Consider the following 11222-nt stretch of genomic DNA (forward strand, 5'->3'; position numbering starts at 1 on the left):
CGTTAAGTCCTGTTATCTTGGGTTTCTTTGGAATGGGGATTATGGTTGAGCGTTTGAAGCAGGAAGGCACTTCACACAACTCCAGAGATCTGTTAAAGATCTGTGAAAAGATGGGGGCCAGCTGGTCAGCACAGGTTTTCAGACAGGCTGGTGTAACGCCATCTGGGCCTGGTGCTTTTCTTCTTTTGTTTTTCTTGAAGACCTGGCGCACATCATCTTCACAGATTTGAAGAGCAGGAGGTATGGAGAGGGGGATTGCAGGAGGTGTTAATGGTTGTGCAGGGAGATGGTCAGAGTGGGTGTTGGGGGTTTCAAATCTACTATAAAACTCATTCAGGTCGTTAGCAAGTCGTTGATTAGCCTCAGTGCAAGGGGATGGTGTCTTGTAGTTTGTGATGGCTCTCAGTCCTCTCCAAACTGAAGTAGAGTCGTTGGAAGTAAACTGGTCTTCCAACTTTTTAGCGTAGGTCTAAAATATTCATTTTTCATGACCAAAATAACATTATGCACAGTGAGGAGCCTATAGGTTACAAGCTTCACATATTAGAACATTATAATAATAAAAAAACAACACATTTTTTTAATGGCTCGTCAAGGTTGTTTCAGATCAACACCTGCAAGTGACCACTAGGTGTCACCGTTGAGACGGGTGTCAGATTGATTCGAAGCCTCGAAACAATATGGCACATTTGGTTCAACTGTTTCATTGGTTCACGAGGCCTCGATTTTGCCATCACTACCCCTGCCCTGAACATTTTGTATGTCTCCCTTATTAGACACACCCAAATCAGGTCTTGCAGTCTCTACTAATGAGCTGATGATTTGAAACAGGTTTGTTAGATGAGGGGAAATCTGAATTGTGCAGGACAGGATTGAAAACCACTGATCTAGGGATGTGTGAGTAAAAGGGCAGGAGCCAACTTGGAGAATGCAGGCATCGATCCCGCTACCTCTCGCATGCTAAGCGAGCGCTCTACCATTTGAGCTAATTCCCCTGGCCTTTCAAGAATGACGAGCATAGCTGGGAATGACGGGTTTGATGCAAAGAGGCTGTCCCTCCTCTGGGCTTGCTCCTTTGCACTGGCCGAGATTATGTTGTCAAATTAACAAAGAGATTAAGCTTTTGTGTTTAAGGACCTTCTCGGTCTTGTTACGCCAGTATGCATGTGTATGGATTCTTGTATTATGTAGGCTACCTTGGAACACTCGGATCATGCAGACAACTTCTCACCTCTTTTGCTCACACTGACTTAAAGTCTAAGGAAGCGGTTCTCAATTCTAGTCCTCGCTCCCCCCAAGTCTGCATGTTTTGCATGTCTCTCTTTGTTAAGACACCTGATTCGGATAATCAGCTCATTAGAAGTGAGCTCCTAGTGATTGACATGGTCCCTACACAGTGTTCATTGCTCCCCACTCCCTGAGCAGGGGAAATCCGTCAAAGTATACTTCACTTTGGAACATTGGTTCACGGATTTGTGCTGCACAACTTCTTCACACATGGAGAAGTGTGACATCAAGAGGCCAACTTGCATTCGTTAGCCTTTCACACTGTCTCGAGGACTTTGATTGCTTCCACGTTAGTTCATGTTCCTTCTTTTGTTGATGCTGGAATAGCTCTTTTTTCTTGGCTTAGGGATAGAAGGCTCGTTGGTCTAGGGGTATGATTCTCGCTTTGGGTGCGAGAGGTCCCGGGTTCAAATCCCGGACGAGCCCTTGTTTAGGTTAAAACGTGAAGCTTTATTGTCTCATTGCATTCACAAACATTATGGCAGGTTTTTTCCAATCAGGCAGACACGGATGGCTAAGCCAGGCCGGTTAGCTCAGCTTGTTAGAGCGAGGTGCTAATAACGCCAAGGTCGTGGGTTCGATCCCCGTACTGGCCAGCTGTTTTTATTGTCTGGGGGCTCATCTCTGCTCTGCTCTTCAGCTCCGACAAAGAGTAGGGTGATCTCACTGAAATCACTGCTTGCTAAGCAGAGGTTTGTTGTAGCCGAAATAGCTCAGTTGGGAGAGCGTTAGACTGAAGATCTAAAGGTCCCTGGTTCGATCCCGGGTTTCGGCAACATCTCCCGCACTTTTCCCTTTTTTGAGGCGGGCCATTGACCAAAAATCACTGGGTTCCAACCTCTCTGTATAACTGTTCCCCACAGCCAGAGAGCTATCTGTTTCCAAGTTGGCCTCCAACCAAGCAGTTTAGGTTCCATGGTGTAATGGTCAGCACTCTGGGCTTTGAATCCAGCGATCTGAGTTCGAATCTCGGTGGAGCCTGTGTGCTTTCTTGCCGCAGGAAAAGATAAAACAGCACTAGTTTGGCGATGGTGCCAGTGTTTGTGGCCATGTGAGCAACAGCTGCACCAGATAAGGTTCCATGGTGTAATGGTTAGCACTCTGGACTCTGAATCCAGTGATCCGAGTTCAAATCTCGGTGGGACCTATTTTGCCACCAGTTTGCGCAGGACAATGTCTGAAATACTTTTCGGCACCTTTTAGTCCAAAAAAATTAACTAACGTAGAGAGTGTGGCCGCATTGCATCGATGCTCAGTCTGTCTCTTTAGGGCAGTGGTTCTCAAACCTGTCCTGGACGCACCCCTGCCAGGCACATTTTTATTGTCTCCCTTATTAGACACACCCAAATAAGGTCTCGCGGTCTCTACTAATGAGCTGATGATTTGAAACAGGTGTGTTAGATGAGGGAAACATTCAAAATTTGGAGGGCAGGGGTGCCTCCAGGACAGGTTTGAAAACCACTGCTTTAGGGAACTGTGCGTAAAATGGCACTGTTTGCAACCAATTTGCACAGGACCATGTCTGAAATACTTTTTGGCAGCTGTGAGCCCAAAAAAAGCTAACGTGGGAGTGTGGCAGCATTGCGTCAACGCTCAGTCGGTCTCTTTAGGGCAATGGTTTTCAAACCTTTCCTGGAGGCACCCCTGCCCTGAACATTTTGTATGTCTCCCTTATTAGACACACCCAAATCAGGTCTTGCAGTCTCTACTAATGAGCTGATGATTTGAAACAGGTTTGTTAGATGAGGGGAAATGCGAAATGTGCAGGGCAGGGATGCCTCCAGGACAGGATTGAAAACCACTGATTTAGGGATGTGTGAGTAAAAGGGCAGGAGCCAACTTGGAGAATGCGGGCATCGATCCCGCTACCTCTCGCTTGCGCCTACTGCTTCCCACCGACTGAGCCAAAGTAAGCACAAAGTAAGCCCACATGAGCCAATCGCGTTTCGCCTGTGGCTTACTTTTGACCAATCGCGTTTCGCCTGTGGCTTACTTTTGACCAATCGCGTTTCGCCTGTGGCTTACTTTTGAACAATCGCGTTTCTCTTCCGTGGCTTACTTTTGATCAATCGCGTTTCTCTCCTGTGGCCTCCTTTTGACCAATCGCCGTTGTTGTCATCTTTGTTAAAGGTAAGGCTATTACTTCATTCATTGAAAACTGGTCATTATTTGTTCATATACAGTGTGTATTTTTGGAAAATGAATCGTGTCAGTATAGCTAGCTAGCATGTACAGTTCCTGCTTTCTTCAGTACCTGTGAACCTGTCACTTTTCACATGATAAATGATCAGATAAGTTAAATTTATCGACCGTCAGCTAATTAAGCTATGCTACTGTCAACAATGATGTGTTTATTGTCTAAGAAATCATGGTTTCTGGGCCCTATGAATGAAAATAATGATTAAACTATTTACATTTATATTTGGTATTAACACATAATAACACACACACATTTTAATTGTAAAAATCGTTACCAAATTACCAAGAAATTACCAAGAAACCAAGAAATAATTGATATTTTCTAATATAATGTAATAATAATGACTTTTTTTATAAAAAAACGTTGAGAGTCTTAACTAAAAACAAACAAAAAAAGGCCAAATGTATCCATATGGGCCAAAGTATGTGGGAATAGTGCTCATTTTAATTTAGGTAGACCAGAAAGTTAAAAACACAGAAAATGGCTGAGATTTTAAGAGGTAAAAGCACCTGGTGTAACCCTGGGGTAAGATGACAACATTTGAAGTATGATATATTTAATGTAATATTTTGTAGCCTGGTGTGTGTGTAATCATGGTTTAAGATGACAGCATTGAAAATAAAAGGAAATTTCAGACTTCATATTGACGTTACATATTTTATATGTCAGGGATTCCTGTCCTTTGTAGAAAACTCATCTTCAGGACAGTTTATGTCATGGCCATGTTTATTACCACAGTAATATAGTTTATGCGTAGCTTGTTAAATTATTGTTACACACTTAACATACAGGTGTCTTTTAGATTGCAAAAGGTAGTAGTCTTTTTCTGATTTTCATTTCAGAAAATTTATGCATATCCCTCTTTTCAACGGCAATCGGCAACATCAAGCCGACTCCTCATGGCACCTTCGGCGGAGGCGAGGCGCCTTGAAAATGTGGAGTCTGGAAGGGCCAAACCTAAGGAGGATGTGCTGTCAGAGGACACCCTGGGAGTTCCTCTGCTGGACCACGAACGGATCCAGCAGATATGGAAGGAACAGCGCAAGCACGTCCAGTGTATACAAGACCCAGAGGACTTTCCGCTGTACATGAAGACAGGGACACTGAAGAAAGGCAGTGTGGAGCTGTGCTGCTACAGGTGTGCTCGTGGCTCTACCTCCTTAGAGTCGTTCCACCTCCACCTGAACCGTTTTATTCCAGGTATTACATGCATATGGATTATTATTTTTCTGTAGAAAATATAAGCACTGTAACTGCTTTCATCACTTTAAAGTAATGCCGCATTAATAAATGTCACACTCTACATTACAATTACTTTTTAATGTCATTAGCATTGACAAAGCTGTCTTGACTAACAAGTCACAAGTAATACAGGAATAAGTGACAATCATTTTTAATTTAGTTACACAACTCTATTAAATGTAGTATACAAGTTACTTCAGAGCACCTTATGTGTAGTACATATATTGTACATATGTGACATATAAAACCCTTTTTTATATATTTTTTCATATTATTTAACTTTTAGGAACCAGTGCCAGCGATGCGCATTTTCAGGCCTATCTCCTTGAGGGCTTGATGCGTTGGAATGATGACCGAATGGAAGATGCCATAAAACGGGCGTCCTCCATTCAGACATATGGCAGTGCCATGAGAGAGGCTGTGGACGGGCTTAGCCGAACAGTCTTTGGGAAGTCCTGGAATGAGCGCTATCACCCTCCTGGAGCATATACAGGTAAGAAATTTAATTTGTTCTTTTGCAATATTCTATTAAGTTATCTTTTTAGCCTCCAATGTACTTGATAAATTATTAAGAGCACTTTTTTTCTTTTTTTATTATTTTATTATTGTAGGTGAATTGCTGGGAATCGAGTACCTTTACAGCCAGACTGGCAAAACACTGACTCCAGTGCTCCAGAACCCAGAGGAGGAAGACCGGCTGGTGGAGGAGGTTGATGATCAGGACCTGCTAGATGAGGGGTTTGAGGAAGAGAGCATGGAGGACATCACAGTTCCAGTGCTGTATGAGGATGACCCCTGCCGTGATCTCAGAAACAGCCCCTCATTTTTGCCTCTGTCTCAGTCCCCAGCATCACTGGCTGAGCCGTTCACATCATCTGGAGGAGAGGGACAGCATCTCGCCCCTGCCTCTTCAGTGCTGTCCAGCCATCTGACACTGGAAGCAGTGTCTCCGGCGAGGCTCAGGTAAGACACTCTAAGGGCTTTATTTTGTTTCAGTCTCGTTTTATTCCAAATACACTACAAGCAAGGTGTTTTTTTTAAGCCTGCATTTATTTGATTCAAAATACAACAAAAGCAGTAATATTTTGAAATATTTTTACTATTTAAAATAACTGCTATCCATTTGAATATATTTAAAAAAGTAATTCAGTCTTGTGATTTCAATGCTGAATTTTAGCATCATTACTCAGGGCACACGATTCTTCAGAAATCATTCCAATTTGCTGCCAAAAAAACCAGGTGCCGGGTGCTATATTATTATTATTAGGTTAAAAATAGCTCCTAGAGATTTTTTGTTTAGGTTTCTTTGATGAATAGAAAGTTCAGTATATATTGTAACATTACAAATGTCTTTATCATCTATTTAATGCGTTCTTGCTAAATAAAAGTATTAATTTCTATAATTTAATACTAAATATATAATGATTTAAATGTTCTGACTCCACACTTTTGGATGGTATAGTGTATAATGTTAAAAAAGCTTTTTATTACAGATAAACTCTTATCTTGGATCCTTCTATTCATCAAAGAACCTTGAACAAAATGTACACAACTGTTCTAAATATTGATGATAATAATATCAATAAAAAAAGGTTTCTAGAACAACAACTCAGGATATCTGAATGATTTCTGAAGATCATGTGACACTGAAGACTGGAGGAATGATGCTGAAAATACAGCTGTGCATCACAGAAATAACTTACACTTTAAACTATATTCAAATAGAAAGCATTTTTATTTTAAATAGTAAAATTATTTCACAATATATTGGCTTTTGTTGTATTTGAATAAAATAAATGCAGGCTTGTTGAGCAGAATTCTTTAAAAAATTTAAAAAAATATTTCTGTTCAAAGGCTTTTGACTGAAAGTGTATATTAACACTAATCTGCATTTACTAGGGAGCAGTCATTGGACCTGATGGCATCGCTGGGTGGGACAAGGTCCAGGATCTGGCTGGTTTCCTGATGGGTCTTCGTGAGGCTCCTTACCTCACCGACCTGCAGGTGACAGAGGCCATCCAGCTGTGGACAGCTCTCCCTGACGTTGATAAACAGCGGGTCAACTATCAGCCTCGACATCAGCCTCAGCTGACACATGGGCGCTTTAAGGCACCGAAGCGGTCCGGAGTCACACCGGGTGTGGAGAGTGTGAAACGCTGTCTGATTGGACATCCTGGGGGTCCAGCACAGTGGCCCAGCACCAGCCGCTTGGTTGAGGCCATTTGTATGAAGCTGTGTGCTTTACACAAGTCACCGACCAAGAAGGCTGGAGTTTGCACCCCCAGGTGGTCTAAAATCCTTTCAGGTTACCACCACATCCGAGACCTGGTGCTTAACAGTCGAAGGCTGATGGATGAAACAAAGATCCAGCTGTTTGAGCTGAACCAGAGGACACTCATTCAGTGGTAAGCAAGGCACATTATTTGGTTCCAGGGAACTGAATACTTCTGTACACACACACACACACACACATATATATATATATATATATATTTTACAAGTAATTTACTTTCAGGTTTCAACGGCAGCAGAAGAATCAGGAAATGAGTGTCCTTGCCCAGGGACTGACTCCATCTGACCCAATTGATGTGGCTGATACGCAGCTTCCTCTGCCGAGGGAAAAATTGGATGACGTGCCATCAACATCAGGCCCAAAACATCAATTTATCCTTCCGCCAAATCGAGAAGGACAGGCTCCAATTCTGCGACTGGGTCGCCGGCCCACTGCTGCCAAAAGGGAGTGCCCTATCGCACCCGTCCCCACAGCAGCAGGAGTTGTGCAGCCCATTTCAGCACCTGGGTCACTGTTAGGCACACTAGTCCTTAACCCAGACATGACTGTGTCGATGGTGATTTCATCTTCTGGTGCTTTGACATCCGGTCCAGGCCCAGCTCCGCCTGCTCCAGCGCCTGCTCCAGCGCCTGCTCCAGCGCCTGCTGCTTCTGTGTCCCGTTACACCCAGAGGAACAGGCGCCGGCGGGCCCTGGAGACGGAAAGCGGAGTCCATAAGAGGAAGTATGTGCGAGGGGTAACTTAACAAGTGCAGCGAATGTGGGCAGCCCAAAACTAAAGAGTTTGGTCATAGCCGATATGGGAATGCCACATTTTGCTCACGCTCCTCTAATGGAAAAACTTTAGATGATTGGTTGGCAGAACAGCGGCAGGCAAAATAAATGACAAACTCCGCCTCCATAGTAAATAATTTATTTCCTGTGTATATTTTGTATATATTATATGGGCCCACTCTTTTCATATATATTTTTTTTAATGTAAGTAGTACATAATATCTTTCCTGTATATATATATATTGTTTATATTATATGGGCCCACTCTTTTCATATTTTTTTTTATATAAGTACATTATATCTATCCTGTATATATTTTGTTTATATTATATGGGCCCACTCTTATCATATTGTCCTTTTTATATTGTGTGTATGTATGTGTGTGTTCATTTTAATAAAACATTTTGTATATATTACTTGGGCCCACTCTTTTATATTGTTCTTTTTATATTGTGTGTATGTGTTTGTATTCATTTTAATAGAACATTTTTTTGATCAGATAAAAAAAAATCTGCTAAATCATATCAATCAAATCATATCCACACACACAAAACATATTTGAAGAAACGTTTTTTATTAATTCTATTTAAACAATAACATGAAAAAAGTTTTTTTTAATAATACACACACACACTCACACAAATCTATGTAGTATAAAAGCAATCAATGGTATGTCATAGATAACAAAATAAAAGTCTCGGTTTATTGCACACTTAACAATACACGTCGTGGACATATGACGTCACGGCTCATCTGAGAGAGCACGGGTTCGAATCCAGGCCGCGGAGGGTAGAATTGTTTCACATGTAATAACAACTCTTCAAAACGCAAAAACATATACCCCGAGTATTGCCGCAGGGGAAATCCTTCGGCGTTTTCACGTGTTCTGCGTCTTTTTCGCTTGCGTGCGGGGCTCAAAGATTGGACCCCTTCCTTTGCGCAGCGAGCGCTCTACCATTTGAGCTAATTCCCCTGGCCTTTCAAGAATGAAGAGCATAGCTGGGAATGACGGGTTTGATGCAAAGAGGCTGTCCCTCCTCTGGGCTTGCTCCTTTGCACTGGCCAAGATTATGTTGTCGAATTAACAAAGAGATTAAGCTTTTGTGTTTAAGGACCTTCTCGGTCTTGTTACGCCAGTATGAATGTGTATGGATTCTTGTATTATGTAGGCTACCTTGGAACACTCGGGTCATGCAGACAACTTTTCACCTCTTTTGCTCACACTGACTTAAAGTCTAAGGAAGCGGTTCTCAATTCTAGTCCTCGCTCCCCCCAGTTCTGCATGTTTTGCATGTCTCTCTTTGTTAGAACACCTGATTCGGATAATCAGCTCATTAGAAGTGAGCTCCTAGCGATTGACATGGTCCCTACACAGTGTTCATTGCTCCCCACTCCCTGAGCAGGGGAAATCCGTCAAAGTATACTTCACTTTGGAACATTGGTTCACGGATTTGTGCTGCGCAACTTCTTCACACATGGAGAAGTGTGACATCATTTACCTCTGTATACCTCGATACACCACTGTATTACTCACTATGAATTGAAAGTATACATACGCTTTGAACTTGAATCACGGAGGGATGTCATGTGATGTCCAGTTCTCAGGGCACTTACGTTCGAATGGAACAAATGTCTGAAGCTATACGAGAAACTTACAAAATGTGAAGAGCAGGGGGCGTGAGGACTGGAATTGAGGCCCGCTGGTCTAAGTGACATCTGACCATTTCAGCTGTCCTCCCTAACATCCCTCTACATGTTAGATACAGCCCCATTTTTAGGTCAATTAAGAGGCCAACTTGCATTTGTTAGCCTTTCACACTGTCTCGAGGACTTTGATTGCTTCCACATTAGTTCATGTCCCTTCTTTTGTTGATGCTGAAATAGCTCTTTTTTCTTGGCTTTGGGCAAGAAGGCTTGTTGGTCTAGGGGTATGATTCTCGCTTTGGGTGCGAGAGGTCCCGGGTTCAAATCCCGGACGAGCCCTTGTTCAGGTTAAAACGTGAAGTTTTATTGTCTCATTGCATTCACAAACATTATGGCAGGTTTTTTTCAATAAGGCAGACACTGATGGCTAAATTAGCTCGGTCGCGGGTTCGATCCCCGTACTGGCCAGCTGTTTTTATTGTCTGGGGGCTCATCTCTGCTCTGCTCTTCAGCTCCGACAATGAGTAGGGTGATCTCACTGAAATCCCTTGCTAAGCAGAGGTCTGTTGTAGCCGAAATAGCTCAGTTGGGAGACCGTTAGACTGAAGATCTAAAGGTCCCTGGTTCGGTCCCGGGTTTCAGCAACATCTCCCACTCTTTTCCCTTTTTTGAGGCGGGCCATTGACCAAAAATCACTGGGTTCCAACCTCTCTGTATAACTGCTTCCCCACAGCCAGAGAGCTATCTGTTTCCAAGTTGGCCTCCAACCAAGCAGTTTCGGTTCCATGGTGTAATTGTCAGCACTCTGGGCTTTGAATCCAGTGATCTGAGTTTGAATCTTGGTGGAGCCTGTGTGCTTTCTTGCAGCAGGAAAAGATAAAACAGCACTGGTTTGGCGATGGTGCCAGTGTTTGTGGCCCTGTGAGCAACAGCTGCTCCAGTTAAGGTTCCATGGTGTAATGGTTAGCACTCTGAACTCTGAATCCAGTGATCTGAGTTCAAATCTCGGTGGGACCTAGTTTGCGCAGGACAATGTCTGAAATACTTTTCAGCACCTTTTAGTCCAAAAAAATTAACTAACGTAGAGAGTGTGGCCGCATTGCATCGATGCTCAGTCTGTTTCTTTAGGGCAGTGGTTCTCAAACCTGTCCTGGAGGCACCCCTGCCCTGCACATTTTTATTGTCTCCCTTATTAGACACACCCAAATAAGGTCTCGCGGTCTCTACTAATGAGCTGATGATTTGAAACAGGTGTGTTAGATGAGGGGAAATGCGAAATGTGCAGGGCAGGGATGCCTCCAGGACAGGATTGAAAACCACTGATCTAGGGATGTGTGAGTAAAAGGGCAGGAGCCAACTTGGAGAATGTGGGCATCGATCCCGCTACCTCTCGCTTGCGCCTACTGCTTCCCACCGACTGAGCCAAAGTAAGCACAAAATAAGCCCACATGAGCCAATCGCGTTTCGCCTGTGGCTTACTTTTGACCAATCGCGTTTCGCCTGTGGCTTACTTTTGACCAATCGTGTTTCGCCTGTGGCTTACTTTTTACCAATCGCGTTTCGCCTGTGGCTTACTTTTGAACAATCGTATTTCTCTTCCGTGGCTTACTTTTGATCAATCGCGTTTCTCTCCTGTGGCCTCCTTTTGACCAATCGCCGTTGTTGTCATCTTTGTTAAAGGTAAGGCTATTACTTCATTCATTGAAAACTGGTCATTATTTGTTCATATACAGTGTGTATTTTTGGAAAATGAATCGTGTCAGTATAGCTAGCTAGCATGTAC

At 43.1% G+C, this 11222-nt stretch overlaps 5 non-coding genes across 5 annotated transcripts; all 5 read left to right on the forward strand.

The window, feature by feature from the left end:
- Positions 1 to 1641: 1641 nt before the first annotated feature.
- On the forward strand, positions 1642 to 1713 carry trnap-ugg (transfer RNA proline (anticodon UGG)). Its single transcript has one exon. It is a non-coding gene; the product is annotated as a tRNA-Pro (tRNA).
- A 276-nt stretch (positions 1714 to 1989) lies between these two features.
- On the forward strand, positions 1990 to 2062 carry trnaf-gaa (transfer RNA phenylalanine (anticodon GAA)). Its single transcript has one exon. It is a non-coding gene; the product is annotated as a tRNA-Phe (tRNA).
- A 134-nt stretch (positions 2063 to 2196) lies between these two features.
- trnaq-uug (transfer RNA glutamine (anticodon UUG)) lies at positions 2197 to 2268 on the forward strand. The gene has a single exon. It is a non-coding gene; the product is annotated as a tRNA-Gln (tRNA).
- Positions 2269 to 2362: 94 nt separating this feature from the next.
- trnaq-cug (transfer RNA glutamine (anticodon CUG)) lies at positions 2363 to 2434 on the forward strand. Its single transcript has one exon. It is a non-coding gene; the product is annotated as a tRNA-Gln (tRNA).
- A 7272-nt stretch (positions 2435 to 9706) lies between these two features.
- Positions 9707 to 9778, forward strand: trnap-ugg (transfer RNA proline (anticodon UGG)). The gene has a single exon. It is a non-coding gene; the product is annotated as a tRNA-Pro (tRNA).
- The last annotated feature ends 1444 nt before the right edge of the window (positions 9779 to 11222 follow it).

Source organism: Carassius carassius, chromosome 8 (assembly GCF_963082965.1).
Source record: "Carassius carassius chromosome 8, fCarCar2.1, whole genome shotgun sequence".
Lineage (NCBI taxonomy): Eukaryota > Metazoa > Chordata > Actinopteri > Cypriniformes > Cyprinidae > Carassius > Carassius carassius.